This window comes from Musca autumnalis, unplaced genomic scaffold (assembly GCF_047663935.1).
Source record: "Musca autumnalis isolate F117 unplaced genomic scaffold, ASM4766393v1 scaffold_1, whole genome shotgun sequence".
NCBI lineage: Eukaryota > Metazoa > Arthropoda > Insecta > Diptera > Muscidae > Musca > Musca autumnalis.
The window spans coordinates 185,382,691-185,403,231 of NW_027411644.1; the positions used below are offsets into that span (position 1 = coordinate 185,382,691).

At 36.9% G+C, this 20,541-nt stretch overlaps 1 protein-coding gene across 4 annotated transcripts in view; it reads left to right on the forward strand.

Annotated features, from left to right (window-relative positions):
- The window catches only part of LOC141388811 (Y+L amino acid transporter 2), a 144,376-nt gene that overhangs the window by 35,005 nt on the left and 88,830 nt on the right, over positions 1 to 20,541 (forward strand). The window contains exon 1 of one of the 4 annotated variants that reach the window (XM_073959199.1): positions 18,856 to 19,049. The exons of 1 other annotated variant lie outside the window; for it this stretch is intronic. The gene's annotated coding sequence lies outside the window, so the exon portion shown is untranslated. Of the gene's footprint in view, positions 1 to 18,855; positions 19,234 to 20,541 lie in introns of those variants that run through there. 2 more of the 4 variants (XM_073959201.1, XM_073959202.1) reach the window with 2 other exon arrangements.

The following is a 20,541-nucleotide window of genomic DNA, read 5'->3' on the forward strand; positions in this document are numbered from 1 at the left end:
ATCTACACTTTAATTATAAGATTAATGTCTTGTTGTGTAGAAAACATAAATAAATAAATAAATAAATGAATGAGTTGTAAACCACTATTTTGAAGACCTTAAGGAAAACTATTTTAATCAAGGGATAGAATTGCTAGAAAAGCGTTGGACTAAGTGCATTGAAGTTTCAGGAGATTATATTGAAAAATAAAAATATTTTTGAAAAACTAACTAATCTCTTTCATTGATAGGCCTAAGAAGTTTCCGAACCGCCCTCGTAATGTGAAATGACATTTCCTGTTATACCATGTTCAGTCTATAGACTTTTCTTAGATTGGCATGATTTTTTTGCAAAAAGTTGAGCTCGCGGTCCCTTTTATGAGGTAAAATGTTCTGAGATAATGTCCCAAGAGTTCTAAATAACCCAGCGGACATCAACTCACCGTGGTGCAATGGTATGCACACCCGCCTTGCACACATAAGGTCGTGGGTTCGATTCCCCGGCCAGGCAACATCAAAACACTTTTCAACGGTGGCAAAATACCCCTCAGTAATGTTGGCGACATTTCCTGAGTATTTCAGCCATGTAAAACTTCTCTACAAAAGTGGTGTCTTAGACACGCCGTTCGGACTCGGCGATAAACTGTAGGTCCCATATCATTGAGCTAATATGAATCGGGGTGCACTCATTGATATGAGAGAAGTCTCCCTTGTCCCTTATGGGATGTTTGTGGAACAATTATTATTATTACATCAACTCAAATGACTGATGAACACTAAGGCCCGTTATTACATCCTTTCTATAGTTAAATGTTGACCGGTGTTGGACAGTTAACCCGTTTTTAAATGGTTTTATTTAGCTCACCCCGTTTGTTTTATTATTTATTCTTGGGTCAAATTTAGTAATTCAAATTTCACCCTCTTGTTGTCAACCGATTAATCTGAAATTTTGTATACACTTTGGATTTTGGTGACAATACAATTATGTTTATTCATTATCATTATAAATTCAAGATGGCCGCCGCTACAAAATGGCGGGTATCCCATCAATATGGGTATCAAATGAAAGGGCTCAACAAGCAGAATACAATATACTATAAAAAATTGAAATCCAAGATGACGGCCGCTACAAAATGGCGGATAACGTAGGTTTTATCAATCCCATCAATATGGGTATCAAATGAAAGGGCTCAACAAGCAGAATACAATACATTATAAAAAATTGAAATGCAAGATGGCGGCCGCTACAAAATGGCGGATAACGTAGGTTTTATCAATCCCATCAATATGGGTATCAAATGAAGGGGCTCAACAAGCAGAATACAATATACTATAAAAAATTGAAATCCAAGATGGCGGATAACGTAGGTTTTATCAATCCCATCAACATGGGTATCAAATGAAAGGTCTCAACAAGTAGAATACAAGATTTTTTATCGTGTTGAGGACTGTGTGGCGTTAGGGTGGCTAAAAATGATACGTCGTTAGCGCTACACCACCCAAGTTAAGGTGAAAGGTTAAAACGCCCCGAGAACTGTATGGCATTAGGGTGGATAAAAATGATATGTCGTTAGCGTTTTCCCCTCAAGACTCAGGCGCATCTTATTGTACATAGCCTTGCCCCTTTATTGGACCTCTGGGGGGGTCGACCGTTTAAATGTCGATTACTCGTGGGAACAAAATGGTAAAAAAATATATAACAAATACAAACACAAATAAAACAGAAACTGCAACACAACGTAAACGAAGGCTTCAAAAAGCGAAAGAAAAGTATAAAGCAAAACGAGCTAAAGAAAGTGAAGGTGATAGAAATAGTCGATTACAGAAACGACGGGAACAAATAACGTCAAAAACATCTGAGCAATATGAGGCCAGGTTAAAAAAGCAACGTCAGCGATATACACAAATGACGGCGTCAGAAACGCCTGAAGAATATGAAGCCAGGTTAATAAAGCAACGTGAGCGATACACACAGATGATAGCGTCAGAAACGCCTGAAGAATATGAAGCTAGGTTAACAAAACAACGGGAGCGATACACACAGATGTGTGTTGCCTTTAATACTATCATGGGCTTCTACAATACATAATATGCAGGGCAGCACTGTGGATCACACAGTCGTATACTTAGGTGCGAAACTGTTTGAAGAAGGTCAAGCCTACGTGGCTCTTAGTAGAGTAAGATCTTTGCAGGGACTACGTATAGAGGAGTTGGACTGCAATAAACTAACGGGCAAGAAACCTTGCAATAATGAAGCAATAAATGAATTAAACAGAATGCGAAATAAAAACTAGAAACTAAAAACTAGAAAATAAAAATAGGTAAAAAAACTTTTTAAGTTAAACGGTTTTATGTTAAACATACATTGCAATGTTTAAGATAAATGTACTAAAAACAAAAAATAATAAAATAGATACAGTCGTGGGAATTATAAACATATGCATAGACTAGACTAAAATAAAACCGTGGGGCACGTCAATTGTCTACAATCGTTGATTAAAATGTTTGTTTTGTAATGTTACACTATAATTAGGCAGTTGTTCAACCGACAACGATGGACGTGTGATAAGTAGGGCTAGAATGTGGAAACAAGCTAGCAAGCTCAATTATAAGCGAGTTTTAGGGTTTCATAGTGGTGAGCGAGTAGTACTTTGTCGATTAAATACAAACTACGAGCAGTGAAACGATTCCTCGCCAGCCAGCAGTGTGAATGTCCAACGATAAACTAGTTGAAACATCTCTTTCACTTACATGGATTGTATAACTATTGGAATTTCCATGAGCAAAAAAATAGTAAGTAATTTCCTCACCGTCTGCGGGCCAACTGCCTAACGACGAATTAAACGATTCTTCTATCGCACATTAAATCGATAATTTGTAGACAATTGACGTGCCCCACGGTTTTATTTTAGTCTAGTCTATGCATATGTTTCTAATTCCCACGACTGTATCTATTTTATTATTTTTTTGTTTTTAGTACATTTATCTTAAACATTGCAATGTATGTTTAACATAAAACCGTTTAACTTAAAAAGTTTTTTTACCTATTTTTATTTATTTTTACAAGTTTGCTTTAATAATACGTGTCAGATAAACTTTGTGTTCCTGTTAAAATTAAAAGTTCGCCCGAACGTATGCTGCACCAAAAACAAGAAAAATTTGAGAGCAAATTCAAATCAACCTATCAGATTTGAGTAAATTTTATGTACCTATACAGACTTTTTTTGCTTTATATTGCCATAAAATTTCTTCCAAACGTACATCAAGTTCCAAGATGGTCTATGGCCCGTTCTTACATCTTGTCTTTAAAGTCCTTTTTTGTTATCCCTTACTATATTTTCGCATTACCAGGGATTTGTTATTACATCTTCCATCTTTATAAATAAAAATCATCAGGTCTTCCCGCCGTTTACCGCCAGACCCACTTCCTTCGCCAAATACTTCCTTTACCGATCGACCCATGATGTCAATGTCATCGGCATAAGTAACATATGTCTGTTTGTAAATTTTGTGTCACTTCTTTTGACTTTCGCATATATATAATCTTTTCCAGCAGAATGTTGAATAAGTCACACGAGAGGTCGTTTTCTTATCTGAAACCTCTTCCGGTACTAAACTCTTCGGAGAGGTTCTTTCCCATTTTAACTGAGGACCGAGTATCAGTTAATGTCATTCTACTGAGCCGAATGAGCTTTGCAAGGATATCAAATTCAGACCTGGCTTGGAATACCGTTGAACGTAGCGGGCTGTCGAAGGCTGCTTTATAATCGACAAAAAGATGGAAGGGGTCGATCTGCATCTCTTGGGTCTTCTCCTGGATTTGCCGCAGGGTAAATATCTGGTCAATGGTGGATTTGCCAGGTCTAAAGTCGAATTGGTATGGTCCAATTACTACATTGACCATAGGCTTTAGTCGTTCGCATAATATCCCTGACACTATCCTGTAGGCAATAGGGAGAAGCCTTATGAACGTACAGTCTTATCCCCCTTCTTGTGGACGGGACACAGGATACTCAGGTTCGGGTACGTGTTCTTCCTGCCAGATGGTGCTAACTAGCTGATCCATACACCTTATCAGCGTGTCGCCTCCTGTTTTGAACAGCTCGGCTGGTAGGCCATGGGCTCCTGTTGCCCCATTATTCTTCAGCCGGTTTATTGCTGAATTTACCTCATGGCTGAGCGGTATACATTCAATACCTTCATCTGGGATTGGGTCTGTGGTATCTTTGTCGTCTACGATACTATCGTATACCAACAGTTTGGAAAAATGCTCTTTCTATCCTGAGCAAACCATCTGTATCAGTTACCAAATTACCCTGCTGGTCTCTACAGGAGAATGTGACTGTACCAAAGCCATCAGTTTGATATTTCACTCTTTGGTAGAACTTTCGGACTTCATTCTGGCTCTTGTACATCTCGATTTTTTCACACTCCCACCTTTCCATTTCTCTTTTTTTCTTCGGTAAAGACGTTTATCCTTTTCTCCCGATGCCTCTCTCGTGCGCTACGCGTTGCTACCGATTGTAGAGTAGCCCTATATGCCGCATTTTTCTTTTCATTAGCAGCACGACACTACTGGTCATTCCTTGGTGGAAGTCTCTGGTATCCAAATATGGATTTTGTGGCTGTTTGCATGGAGTTGGAAATGTTATGCCATCGTGCTGATATGTTATCGGGACGAGGAGTGCTTTCATTAAGCAGTTGGACTAGTTGAGTGGAATATGCTGTGGCTATCTGTTGTGATTGCAGCCTATCGCTGTCCAACTTCCGCGTTGTATCTGTTCGTGCTTTATTTGCAATGTTCAGACGGGTCCGAATCTATATTTGCTCCTGGGAACGATCGTACATCCAACACGCTCGATGAATGTCTTCCATCTATCACAGCATGATCAATTTGATTACTTGTTATTTGATCAGGAGACAGCCAGGTGCCCTTATGAATATCGGGATGCCCTTATGAATATCGGGAATAATTTTATATGTCATGGGCAGGGCAGCGGTCATAAGTTTCTTCAAGCGCTCGTAAAATATATCTTTGGTCTGTTCGTCCTTGTCTTCAGTGGGAACATGAGCGCAAATAAAGCTGATGTTGAAGAATTTTGCTTTTAATCGGGTTGTGGCGTGTCTTTTATTCACTGGGGTGAAGATGGAGACCAGACGTTTTAACCTCCGACCAACTACAAATCCGCAACCAAACTCATTCTTTGTGTCATGGCAGCTATAATACAGTGCGTCACCTTTAGGTGTTGTTATGCTTTTCCCAATCCATCGTATTTACGGTTTGGCAGTAGCGTCGGCCTTGTTATTTTCAAGTACAGCTGCCAATGCGTAGGCTGCACCTTCTCTGTAAAGAGTGCGAACATTCCACGTGCAGATTCGTAGGTCATGGTCCTTAAAACCTTTTCGGGTATCGTCAACTTTAGAGGGGGTTGTTTTTCTTTTCTTTCGTTTTTTTATAGTAGGCTGCTTTTTCTAGGGGAGGGTTATTAAACCGACGCCTAAGCCCAAGTTAGCTCACTACCTTTAACGGGTGTTAAAGGCAGCTCCCCAGGTGACACCACGGGGAGGTCAGTGTCCACTTGAGACGAAAGTGGGACCAAGATAAATCCTGGGCTTTGCATTCCATTGCCTACATCACTCAAATACTTCTCAATAAAAATTGTTAATATAAGTCCACGTTTCGGTATAGCCCCATATAACGGTTAGTCCTGATTTTCGGTATGAGGTATTTTTAAAATTTAAGCTGCATTTTTTGTCCGAACCTGCTGTAATTTAAAATGTGTGTTTCCCAGTGGTCACAAAACTTCTCCACTTCTCTTCAAAGTATTACTATCATGCAAGTTCTAGAACACAACATTTATGCATTAGCTCCATTAGCACTGAGAAGCAAAAGTAAACTCCGATAATTCCATTAACAAATTGTTCACTGGGATCGCCGTTTCTGTTCACATTATGTTTGCAATAAGATACTAGAATATTTAGTCTCTTCATATCAAATAAAATACACTTTGTTAATTAATCTTTTGTTAGATGACCAAATGTTTGTGAGAAATTAAGTTGTACATACAAAGTTCATACAGCAGAAAGTCAGTCGTCAAGCTGTGATAGCTTTTATATTGCAGTCTGAGTTCATCTTAGCTCATGACGATGGCAGTAACTCTAGATATGTAAGAAATTGTCATTTGTCTGATTTTTGTCGGCATGTCAGTCGTTTAGTCGGTTGTCATGTTAATACTGTTTTGGAATCTTAGTATGTACTAATAATTGTACTGCAATTGTTGTCAATGATTACTGTGTAAGGTATTCAGACGACATGAGAGTTCGTCTGGCTATTGTCAATCATATTAGGTGAATGTATTTCATTCAATCTTTGGCGATATGTATCCGCTTGTGTTTGTACCTACACATGTATCTCGTGGTTTAACAAATTAATTGTAATTGAATTATAGTGAACAATATTTATGGGAAATAAAATGAAAATATTTAATAACAAAAGTGTCGGGCAAAATACTAAATTAATGAATGGAAATACATAATTATGACAATTTATTTGAAAGCTGTTAGCTTTTATGTGGAAATATTATGTGAAAAACTAATATAGAGATAGATTTCCAGCAAAATGTTACATGCCAAAGATGCCATTCAATCATGGGTGCAAGTGATCTGGCATGTCATCTTTTTAGCATCTTCATCGATGAATTTTATATGAGCGTGGACCCCAAAAGATGCTATTCATTTTTGGATCCAAAGCATGTCATTTACACCAATGCTTTGACATGTCATTTTCACCATTACTTTGGCATGTCATTTCAACCAATGCTTTAGCATGTCATTTTCACCAACGCTTTGCAATGACATTATCATTACGACAAGAGTTTTAACAACGTTGGTTGTGATTTCGAGTCTCCGACAACATCAAGCATATTGTAAATAATTAATCTTATATATTTAGAAAAATTTGTATAAATAAAAACTAAAAATTCATCTCTATTGGATCGATGGAATGGGTTCAAATGCTGATGAAAAGATCGGATCTTTCACGACTTCCTTGGCATTGGTTCAAATGCTAATGAAAAGATCGGATCTTCCACGACTTCGTTTGAACCAATGCAAAAGATGCCATGAAATCACGTCATCGCGTGGAACACCTTCCTTCAAATTTTGCTGGGTTCATTAAAGATTTAACGTAGAGGACAATCGGAATAGTGATGCGAATACGAATAATATATTTGTTCACATAGCCAATCCTCTTCAAATGTTAACCTCACCCACTGTCTACTTGTTACTTGGTGTCCTCCTTTCGCGCAAACGAGGCTCTGGCGACCGATCATGGGCGATATAACCATAACTCACTGCATGGAAAAAATACCTGCAGTACTACCAAATTATCTGTAAGAGCCAACTCGAAGTACTTGGGAAATAGGGTCTACAGATATCTGCGTAGTTATGGCGGACAAGGCAGTAGGGATGGCAGCGGATGAGCCCATATACATTGGAAAATTGTTTCACCCATGTACATTCATCCATATAATTTAAATTATGCATCCTTTGGGCTTATTTCTAGAGTTGGAAAATCTCGTTCAATTGTACGATCCGGATCACTATCTCGTTCAATGGACATCGGTAATTTCTTTGACAAAACTGCGTATACTTAATTTCACACGTTGGTTTTATATGATGTTACTCATTCGTCTGTGAACGAGAAGAGTGATACGTATCGTTCAATTGAATGAATTTTTCAAATATTTTTTTGTTGATTTTTAATGTTGATAACTCAAGAATGAGCAGATGTGTAGGCCAATGATGGCGCCCACAGGCTTCCAAATCTAGCGCTTAGACTTTGTTGAGTGCCAGACTCTCTAAGCTCTTCCTTGTGCTCACAAGCAAAGAAGAAATCCTGACGAATTTTGTCAACAAAAACATGAAAGAAAGAATCAAAAGAAATTTTAATCTCCAAGGAGGTCACAGGCATATGCCAAACCCTCCCGCAACTGCGGCGAGCTCCACGTGTCTGGGAGGGAGCACTTCATGTTCAGACAGTGTTTCAGAAACCTCTTCAAAGAAGAAAACAAAACGACAATTTGCTTTTAAGAAAAGAACCAAAATTACTTATTTGCATGGGCGATCTAAATGCTAAAGTGGGGAAGTATAATACAGGCTTTGAACATGTTGTTGTTATAACGAAAATGACGAACTTGTTAGAAGCATGTAGCCGCCACGATCTAATTGTTGGTGGAACCATATACAAACACATACATAGCCACAAAGTCACATGGGTCTCTCCCGATGGCAAAACAGAAAACCAAATAGACCATTTCTGTATGAGTCGAAAATGGAACACACAATCTCTTCGATGCCCGAGTTAAAAGAAGTGCAGTTATTGGATCCGATCATCACCTCGTACTATAAATGAATGTGAATACCTGCAAAAAATCCACCAAACATGTCTATCAAAAAAATTCGGCGTTGCTAAACTCTCTGAGTCTCATCATCAACAAGCTGTAATGAATGAATTAATTAAATTTGAGGATCATCAATACCTTGAAACTGATAATGGAGAATATTCTGTGCATATGTGAAGATATCCAAACTGTGAAACTGGAGAGACAATACCAACTGAAGAACAAAGAAGTGCAGAAGGCTTGTAGAAAAGACAAAAGAATATTTATAGACGAATTGGCGACGTTAGCTAATGACGCAGCGAATAAAAATGATACTAAAGCAATTTACAAACTTACAAAGAAACTCATTGGAAAGAAGATTTCATCGGACCGGCCAATAAAATCTAAAGATGGAACTCTCTTTTCGAATACCGATGACCAAATAATAAGAAGGCGAGACCACTTCATGGAAACTCTAAACAACTATTCCGATACCTCTTATTCTATCGACTCAACCGAGATGATAGTGCCACCACCCCTTAATATAAAAACCATCTGTTCAGACGTATTTGACATTGAAAATGCTATTAGGAAACTAAAAAATAATAAATCACCAGGTTTCGATCGCATACCTTCAGAAATACTAAAATGCTGCTCCGACAAAATGGCTGAAATATTCCAATCACTCATTAAAAAAATCTGGGAAGAAGAAAAATTACCGGAGGACTGGTTAGAGGGAATAATAATCAAAATTCCACAAAAGAGGAGATCTTTCTCAATGTAAGAACTACAGGGGAATATCACTTTTATCAATTCCATCAAAGATTCTGATACAAGTCCTTTTAAATAGGATAAGTGCAGAAATTGAATCTAAACTTCGTAAGCAGCAGGCGTTGATCACATAAATACACTCCGATTCATAATGGAGCAAACAAAAGAATGGTAAACTCATATATATATATATCTTGCCTTCGTTGGCTATACTATTGTATTCTTAGCTCGCTTGCCATCCCCAAGAAATTGATCAACCTTATAAAATCGCAATACGAAGACTTTGATGCAGACCTCTCAGAACCTTTCATTTCTATGTCGGGTGTAAGATAAGGCTGTTTACTTTCACCAATTCTATTTCTGCTGGTCATTGACAAATTCGTCACTGACACAATCGGTCAGAAAAAAACGAGGAATTCAATGGACGTTAACGGAGAATCTAGAGGACCTGGATTATGCAGATGACATATGTTTTTTGTGCAAAAAAAACTGTGTGATATGCAGTCAAAGATTAATGACTTAGTAAAAGATTGAGCTAGTGCATGCCTTAAGATTTATATACCCATAAGCAAAACCGAAGCAATAAGCACAAAATCCATAAACTCAATCCCCTTTTTTATTGAAGACGAACCCATAGAATTTGTGGAAGTATAATTGCAATCGATGACAGAACGGAAGCAGACATCGCAAATAGAATTGGTGAAGCTAACGGAACATTCAATCAACTACGAGTCATCTGGAACGACTCAATAATATTGACGAAAGCTGTTTAACAACTGCAACCTTAAATTTAAAGCTACAATCATTTACGAATCGATGCCTCCGTCACATATTAAGAATCTGGTGGCCAAATGTTATAAGCAATTCTAAACTCTACCAAAGGTACAAAACTGATCCAATAACAACCACCATAAATAAGAGAAAATGGAAGTGGATAGGGCTCACGTTCAGGAAAAATAGCTACAAACAATGCCGCCAAGCCCTAGATTCGAATCCCCAAAGTAGCAGAAAAAAGGAAGGCCTGGTGAAAAGAATTCTTTTGAAGGTCTTGAAGCCAATAGCAAATGACAGATCATCCTGCAGGATGTTTGCAGAGACCCTATGTTCCTCAAGGAGTTAAGCGGAAAAGAAGAAGAAAGATTTAGAGTTTGAACATGTGTCTCGTAGTAGATTCCCCTGAACATCCCAAAAGAAACAGGGGAGACTTCTTTCCATATCAAAAATGACAACATGTTTTTATGTCTAACTCATTGTCGTGTCACGTATTTTACAGAAAATATTTTTATTTGTTCTTCCTATTTTGTATTAAATGAATCGAACACCATATACGGTGCTTTTGAAACTAATTTAAATGGAAGGTTTTGCAGATTCTGAAACTAAAATGTTCATAGATGAGAAAAATTAAAAAACAAAATAAAAAACGCCAGAGCGCTTTTTAAATAAATCGCAATTCAAGTTGACATTTTTAGGGGTTGTTAATGTTTTCACGATTTTTCTTGGAAACCGCAAGTCTTGTCAGAATGGGACTAACGAAAATGTTGTAGCTATCAAAATTCTCTACAAGATTGACCTTTATGGTATTTTCGTAGTTTCAGAATCTGCAAAAACTTCCCAGGTGCAAGCACCTTATATTTAAATTTGGTTCAAGAGCACCGTACATATTTGTTAAATCAACTCAACTCTTTTACCAAAATTATTCGTAATTTTTATACCCTACACCACTATGTGGGGAGGGTATTATAAGTTGGTTTTGCCCAAAAAGTTTGTAACGCATCAAAATAATGGTCGTAGACCCATACTTATGTATACCAAAATGAATGTCTCCACGAGCTGAGTCGATCTGGCTATGTGTGTCCGTCCGTCAGTCCGTCCGTCTGTCCGTCCGTCTGTCCGTCTGTCCATCTAAACCTTGTAATCACGCTACAGGTCGCAATTTTGATCGGATCGTCACGAAAGTTTGGGTGTTGATGAGGTTCCCGGAGGGGAAGAAGCCTATTGATTTTGGTGATGGTCGGATAATATTCAGGGGTCAGAATGGGCGAAAAACTTATGTGGATAAAAAGACAACGTTTTCTTCCAAAGCGAATATCTGAGCTTCTATATGGGATATACCAAAAGCAAGACATGACAATGAAAGTAGAAAATATCACCTTTCTAATGATGTAAAGTAAGTTCTCGTAGGTGATCAAACAACGAAGATATTACAGTAGTCGCAAATAAAACCCAAATTTTCATTCTTGCGATTTTAATTATAATGACGAATATCACAGCTTTGGTTGGGGACTTTCCAAAAGCAAAGCCTGACTATGAAAATAGAAGATCCCATCTTTACAATGAAGCAAACTAGGTCGGCGTAGGTGACCAAATAACGGAGATATTGCAATAGTCGGTAATACATCTCACGTTTTTGGAAATCACGCTACAGGTCGCAATTTTGATCGGATCGTTACGAAATGTTGGGTGTTGATGAGGGTCCCGTAGGAGAAGAAGCCTATTGATTTTGGTGATGGTCGGATAATACTTAGGGGTCGGAATGAGCAAAAAAGTTATTTGGAGAAAAAGTCTACATTTTATTCCAAAGCAAATATCTCAGTGTCTATAAGAGGTATATAAAAAGCAATACTTGGCAATGAAAGTAGAAAATATCGCCTTTGAAACGATGTAACGTAGGTTGTCGTAGGTGGTCACACAACGATGACATCGCAATAGTCGCTAATAGAACCAAACTTTTCATTTTTGCGATTTTAATAATAATGACGGATATCACACCTTTGGTTGGGGACCTTCTAAAAGCAAAGCCTGACTAAGAAAGTAGAAAATCCCATCTTTAAAATTATGCAAACTAGGTTGGCGTAGGTGGTCCAATAATATAGATATCGCAATAGTCGGTGATGCATCTCTTTTTTCCACTTTTTCTGCAATCACACTACAGGTCGGAATCTTGATCGGATCATCACGAATTTTTCTCACAGAGATAGAAGCCTATTGATGTTGGTGATGTCGAGAGTAATCAAATATAAAACTAAATATTAATTATTTTGGTTCAGTTCGCCTTAAGTTATTTGGTATAAAAGCCAAATAGTGAAAACTTTCGTATCTCCTTAAAAGAAATGTTTTCGAGTGAAAAGAATATGCACAGGGGTAGTGGTGTAGGGTATTACATAGTCGGGCCCGTACCGACTATAGCCTTTTCTCACTTGTTAATCATTTTCTTGTTTCGAAAATATGTACTTTACAAACCGTATTGAAATCGTTATTTTATATCAAAAAATGTTTGCATTGAAGTCAATAAATTAACTTAAATATTCTCTTTGTTTACTATACCTCAATGTTTTCTTCTTTGTTTACTTTACCCACCTGTAAGTATGAACTTACACGCGCCTACATGAAATACAAGGTAAACATTTTTCAAATGTAAATAAATATTTAATAGAGAATGAATTGGATTTTTTGGAAAAAAATCTAATTTTATTTTATCTATACAAATACATACATACGAGTACATATGGAGAATAAGAAGAACGACAAAAATAAAATTTCAAAAGAAAGTATGAAACTATTTACCACTTGTATTGCTCATTTTTCACCTGTCTCTTGAATATCTCAAAAATCAAATATCAAGCATAGATACGTTTCTGCTATGAAGTACAAGGGGATAAAAACGCCAACAACATTGAATTTATTGTTACCGATATATCTTTCTATATTTCATAAAAGAACTTATGATGTTCCGCAAGGTGGAAAGATAACAAAACATATCGCAAGTTCCAAGTCTTTCAACTTTATTATACCGCCGTTATTACATGTCACATGTTCTTATTTTTAACATCGAACAGATTCACATTAGTCAGATTATATTTTTAATTTTAGTAAATGATATTAAGGGGTTACCTCCATTCTTGCAGTCCAAAAAACCTGAGTTTTTATATTTTTTTCCAAGAAAACTACCAGCCTTTTTAATAGATCTTTTTTATCTGAAATGACACTTCTTGATCTAATTTCGATTATTTTTATTGAAAAATATTGCATAGTTTTATTACAAATGACCGCATACGAACATTTTTTAATATCGCTAATTAATTTTATATTTATGTATTATAATTGTATATACATATAATAAATTTCATAATAATTATAATTAATTTGAAGCTCTCAATGGTCACGAAACTTTTCTACCAACATAGGTCCACGTTTTTTTCATAGCCCCAACTAACGGTACCGTCCGATTTTCCGTATTTTGTTTGACCGATTTACCCGTAATTTGAGATTCCCAGTGGTCACCAAAACGTTCTCACTAAAAATTCTTAATATAGTTCCACTTTTTGTTATAGGCATAACTCCCTTTTTCTGTATTTTGAGAATTTTAGCTGTATTTCTTGGCCGAACTTGCTGTAATTTAACATTTGAATCTGTAATTTGATATTTGAAGCACTTCTCCACCAAAAGTTGACAATATAGGTCCATGTTTAGGTATAGCCCCCATAAAACGGTACCTCCCTATTTTCGGTATTTTGAGGGTTTTAGTAGCTGCATTGTTTGACAGAACTACCCGTCATTTGATATCTGAGGTTCCCTGCAGTCACAAAACTCTTCCACCAAAAATTGTCAACACTTTGATATAACCCCCATATAAACCACCACCTAACTGAACATATTTATACCCTACACCACTATGTGGGGAGGGTATTATAAGTTGGTTTTGGCCAAAAAGTTTGTAACGCATCGAAATAATGGTCGTAGACCCATACTTATATATACCAAAATGAATGTCTCGACGAGCTGAGTCGATCTGGCTATGTGTGTCCGTCCGTCAGTCCGTCCGTCCGTCCGTCTGTCCGTCTGTCCGTCTGTCCATCTAAACCTTGTAATCACGCTACTGGTCGCAATTTTGATCGGATCGTCACCAAATTTTGGACGTTGATGAGGGTCCCGAAGGATAATATTCAGGGGTCGGAATGGGCAAAAAACTTATTTTCAGAAAAAGTCAACGTTTTATTTCAAAGCGAATATCTCGGTATCTATAAGGGGTATATTAAAGGCAAAACCTGCTAATGAAAGCAGCAAATGTCACCTTCGCAACGATGTATGGTAGGTTGTTGTAGGTGGTCAAACAACGAATATATCGCAATAGTCGCTTATAGAACCCAACTTTTTCATTTATTCGATTTTAATTCTAATGACGAATAACACAGCTATTGTTGCGATACTTTCCAAAAACAAAACCTGGCTATGAAAGTAGAAAATCCTTTCTTTACAATGATGCAAAGTAGGTTAGCGTAGGTTGCCAAATAACGGAGATATCACAATGGTCGTTAATACATCCCATTTTTCCACTTTTAAAGAAATCACGCTACAGGTCGTAATTTTGATCGGATCGTCAGCAAATTTTTGGGTGTTGATGAGGGTCCCGCAAGGGAAAAAGCCTATTTATTTTGGTGATGGTCGGATAATATTTAGGGGTCGGAATGGGCAAAAAACTTTTTTGGAGAAAAAGACAATGTTTTTTCCAAACCGAATATCTCAGCTTCTATAGGGGGTATGCCAAAAGCAAAACCTGCTGATGAAAGTAGAAAATATCACCTTCGCAACGATGTATGGTAGGTTGTTGTAGGTGGTCAAACAACGAAGATATCGCAATAGCCTCTAATAGAACACAACTTTTCATTTTTGCGATTTTAATAATAATGACGAATATGACAGCTTTGGTTGGGGACTTTCCAAAAACAAAGGCTGACGATGAAAGTAGAAAATCCCATCTTTGCAATGATGCAAAGTAGGTTGGCGTAGGTGGCCAAATAACGGAGATATCGCAATAGTCGTTAATACATCCCATTTTTGCATTTCTTTGTAATCACGCTACAGGTCGCAATTTTGATCGGATCGTCACGAAATTTTGGGGGTAAATGGGAGTCCTACAGAGGAAGAAGCGTATTGATTTTGGTGATGGTCGGATAATATTCAGGGGTCGGAATGGGCAACCAACTTATTTGGAGAAAAATCAACGTTTTATTCCAAAGCGAATATCTCCGCTTCTATAAGGGGTATATCAAAATCAAAACCTGCTGATGAAAGTAGAAAATATCACCTTCGCAACGATGTAACGTAGGTTGTCGTAGGTGGTAAAACAATGAAGATATTGCAATAGCCGCTATTAAAACACAACTTCTCATTTTTGCGATTTTAGTAATAATGACGAATAGCACAGCATTGGTTGGGGACCTTCCAAAAGCAAAGTTCGACTATGAAAGTAGAAAAGCCCATCTTTACAATGATGTAAAGCATGTTGGCGTATGTGGCCAAATATTTATTGAGTTATTTTTTTTTTTTTTTTTATTTGAGTTATTCTGACGATGCACTTAAACGCGTTTCAATAAAATTGACCTGTATTAATGAAGACATTCAGAGAAAAGGCGCTAAGCTATCCCAATTTTAATATTTTGAATTTTACCAGTCAAAAGCTTATACACAGGGGAAGTGGTGTAGGGTATCACATAGTCGGCCCCGACCCGACTATAGCCTTGGCTCACTTGTTTTAGATTAGATTATATAATTTAGGCATTTCGGGTATCCGTGGTCGAAACAAGTTTGCACCTAAAATACTGGACAGGAAAGGAAACTAATTATTCCATTTTAGTTAACAATATTTTATGGTGGATGGTACAAAATGTTAGGCCCGGCCGAACTTAACGACATTTTACTTGTTAGTGACTTTTTGGCATCGATCATTTCTTCAACGGCGGCTGGGTTTCGATGGGAAGGTCCGGTGTAACATCGTTGTTGATAACTGCGGTATTTCCTCTATACACATTTAGTATACCCATAAAATGCTTTCCCCATCTTTGTTCGTGAACTTTTGATAAAAGCCTCCCGGCAGCTTCTGCCTTATATGCTAGCCGGCGATTTTTTATACATTCAGCCTTTAGGATAAAGCGGGTATATACACTTTGATACGACCAAAAATGTGCCTCATCGAAATAATGGTTTTAGACCCCAAGTATGTTTGTACCATATACGTTTCAGACAATTTTGAGTAGATCTAGCAATGTCCGTCCGTACGTCTGGCTGGCTGGTGCGCACTATAACTCTCGAAATATTTTGTCCAGATTAGATTTAAGTTCGAAGATGGGTCATATAGGTCCACTCCTTCAGGTACCTCCCCCACAAATTTTCAAAAATTGTCGCAAAACTTGTGTGCACGATAACTCTCGAAGGGAGTAACCGAATTGAACCAAACTTTGCATATGGTAATACTAACTCTAGGCATCCATCGGGGTTCGAATATGGATTATATCGGTCCACTCCTTTAGGTACCTCCCACACAAAATTTGAAATAAGTGCAGTTTAGTGACACCTCAGATGAATTTTGGCATAAATACTTATAATTCACTGACAATGTCGAGAGCAAAAAATTGGGAATGTCGGTCCACGTTTTGGGATAGTCCCCATGCAACGTTACTTCTTAATGTTTCGGTATTTTGAATGTTTATACTTTCAGCATTTATGCTAACGAGGGTACTTTCATGAGGGCCAAATGTGCCCCATCGAAATAATGGTTTAAGACCCCAAGTATGTTTGGACGAAATGTGTTTCAGACAATTTGGAGTCGATTTAGCCATGTCCGTCCGTCTGCCTGGATGTTGCGCACGATAACTCTCTAACGGATGTACCGATTTGTTCCAAAAGTTGGCTATCGCAATATTTTGTCCAAACTTAGTTTAAGTTCGAAGATGGGTTATATCGGTCCACTCCTTCCGGTACCTCCCCCACAAAAGTTCGAAATTTGTGCGCACGATAACTCTTGAAGGGAATAACCGACTTGGTCCATACTTTGCACAACGTGATATTTCTACCAAACTTAGATGAGGTTCCAATATGGACTCAATCGGTCCACGCCTTCGGGTACCTCCCACACAAAATTTCGGAAAAGTTCAGTTTAGGACCTTCTCTCGACTCGCTTTGATTTTTCTTGCAACAACTTGTGTTCACTGCCCCCATACCATGGTACAAGTTTCATCAGGGGCAAGTCCATACTTCCTGAGAAAATAGCCTAAAAGTTGCAAAGAGCCCCTATGACACCGTTTGTAGTGGTTGGATAACTCTCGAACGGATCTGCAGATTCGGACCAAAATGTCGCCTTCGTAATATTTTGTCCAAACATAGTTTAAATTCAAAGATAAGCCATATCGGTCCACTCCTTCAAGTACCTCCCCCACAAATGTTGAAAAATGTTCGGAAAATTGTGCGCACGATTACTTTTGAAGGGAGTGACCGATGTAATCCATACTTTGCACATCCTAATATATCTACCATATATAGATCAGGTTCGAATATGGACTATATTTGTCTCCTCCTTCTGGTACCTCTCACACAAAATTTCGGATAAGTTTACTTTAAGACCTGCTCTCGAATCACTTTGATTTTTGTTGAAGCGATTTGCATTCGCTACCTCCATTACGACAGTAAAAGTTTTTTCAGGGGCAAGTCAATATTTCTTGGGAAAACAGCCCGAAAGTTGTAAAAAACCCCTATGTCATCATATGTGACGGACGGAGAGCACGATAACTCTCGAACTGTTCAACCGATTTGGTCCAACATTTGGTCTTCGTCATATTATATCCAAACCGGTACTTCTCCCCAATATTTAAAAAATGTAACTAAAATGCTAGGACGATATCACTTGGATGGGGCAACCAATTTGGTCCAAATTTTGGATCTCCTAATATTTTGTCAAAATTTAGTTTAACTTCTAAAAGGGCCCATATCGGTCCTCCCTAAGGGTACCTACCACACAAAAGTTCAACATTTGTGTCTTAGTGCTGTTTATTCCTAATTCACATTTTTGTCAGCAAGTTCAAATGTCCAAAAAGGGCCACAAAATTCAGAAGATACCTTAAATACACACACACATTGGCTGAGGGTATATATCTGTCGGCAAAGCCGACTGACACTTTTTTACTTGTTGTAAATATAATTTAAACATTTAATTATTATATAAATATAATTTATATATTTTGCCAGGATAACCACTTTTATGGGGATTTATTTGGCATATAAGTATACAATTCAAATCCACTGGATTTATTAAATCCAGTACAATGTATACGTGCTATTATACTTCTCCCAACAAAACTGCCAATATGAATCTAAGGTAGTTTAATAAATTTAATATTTCTTTCTGTGTATTACCCTTTCTTTCCATTTCGACATCAACAAAACTTTCCATCCCTGACTGTGTGATTTATTATTTCTGACGTATACCACTGTGTGTGTGGCAGCCACACAAAAGCTTTTCCCGCCTTTTTATATTGTGTGCCAGATTTTTAAGGGTTGAACTGTTTCAAAGGTTGAACATCCATAAGCTAAAGCAGTGTGCTTGCAACTATCGCAGACTTCTTGTTGGCTACATGCACAGTATATGGCCAACGGTTAGGGTCAATAACAGTTCTGGCAAAGCAAGTTATGACCAAAAATAAAATAAAAACGTTAGTAACCATAAACTTGGTCTACAAGTTGAGAGAGTCTGTTAAAAAGTCGTTGTCACGTCACATAAAAACCAGTTTGAAAATAAGAAAACAACAACATAATTTTTTTCAACTAGGAGCGAGCCTCCAAAAAGCTAACTCACCAACATGTTGTTGTTGGGGATCGAACATCAAATGCCCCCACCGCCATTTCCAACAAAATTGACGAAGTGAATAACAGCGAACAACACTGTAATAATGATATCAAACACCATAGCAATCCAACCAACCTCACGACCGTCCATACAACCGGTTGTTCATTTGTCCAAACGCCGTTTTCCTCCAGCCATGTGAGGAGGTTTGATTTAGAAAAAAAGTTCTTTAGTTTCAGTGTTTCAACCAACGTGAACAACGGTTGAAAACGGCGGAAAGCAAGTTTGTGGTGCTTCTCGTATAGGTACGGTAAAACAATCGGTTCATCTTGAAAAATATATTCTTCTCATGTGTTGTGTTTGCGCTTCCGCAAAGTGTGTGCCACCTCTTGTGAAGAATTAAGCTGCATGCAGCATTTACGCTATTATAAAAAATACCATTTCAAAGAAACAAATAAAAACCCATTTGCTACCTCCAATACCTTTCAGGTATTCTTTAAGTGGAAGAAAAAAATTATGAAAATAAAAAATTGGCGCTCTTTTTTTTGTTAAGCTTGTCTAATTTAAATAAACGTGAATTTGATGTGGATTCTTGAAGATAACAAATCAGCATAGCAAAAAATCATCAAAGCCAGCAGCTGTATTTGACAATAAAAATGGAACAACTTCAAAAATCGTGTATCTTTTTATGATCGTGTTTAAAACTAACATCCAGCCGGTCGGTCGATGATTTGCATATCAACGGTTCGGATTTGATGTTATTTCTATTCTAGAAGAAGATATAATGATTTCTTAGTTTAATGGTGAACTTATGCAAATTTGCAATTGTGTTGTTTTGGTACTCTAATGAAGTGGCAAATAAAATTAAAACAAATTTCGTCTGTTTCCAATGTATACTTTTTAAAAAATAAATATTTAATTAAGAATTTTAATGTCTATACAAATTGAATTTTTTATAGTGGAATCGAACTTTTATTGCCATTTTTAGAAATTCTGTTCTAATTAATTCCTTAAAGTAGTATCTACACATGTTTTGCATATTGAAAATAAAGTCTTTACTTCGTCAAGACTATTATCTCAATTATATAATTTTATGATCAAAATGCAGCACCTTTATACATACATATGTCTCTTGTTGTGTATAGTTCGACCGTATTTGAAAATGCGAAGTAGTTCTCTTTGTCCGATTTTAATATAGATTTAAATAATTTCTGGAATTGGAAAATAAAAATTATGCAATGATAAAATGTTTCGAATTTATGATACTAGGATACTATTCAAATCTCACAAAGAAGCAGATATGAATCCCACTAAAGGGGTATGCGTTTTAAAACATCTGAAGGCAAATACACTCACTAATATTGCAATAACATCTCAGTGGTTAAATTGGGAACATATTACATAGAAAATATATTGAGTAATACATAATTATAATACATTACAAAACGTATCCCTGAAAATCAAGAAAATAATTTTATTGGACAAAAAGTAAAATTACCAACTTTGACGGCTTTTAAATTTATTTTTATTAAAAAAAATAATTAAAGGAAATGTAAACATGTTTATATTTATAATTTATTCATTATGGTTTTACTTCTTTTAATAAATAGGCAGATACAAAAAGCACAAATACACAAATACAAAGCAGAGATACAAAAAGCATTATAAAAACTCAAAAGTTAAATATTGATTTCCTCTGCAACTACTGAATCTAATTTGATGGTTTTTGATACACCTATCGAAAAAAGGATAATATCTTTATCCGTTCAAAAGTTACAGAATTTTGACCAGGAAAAA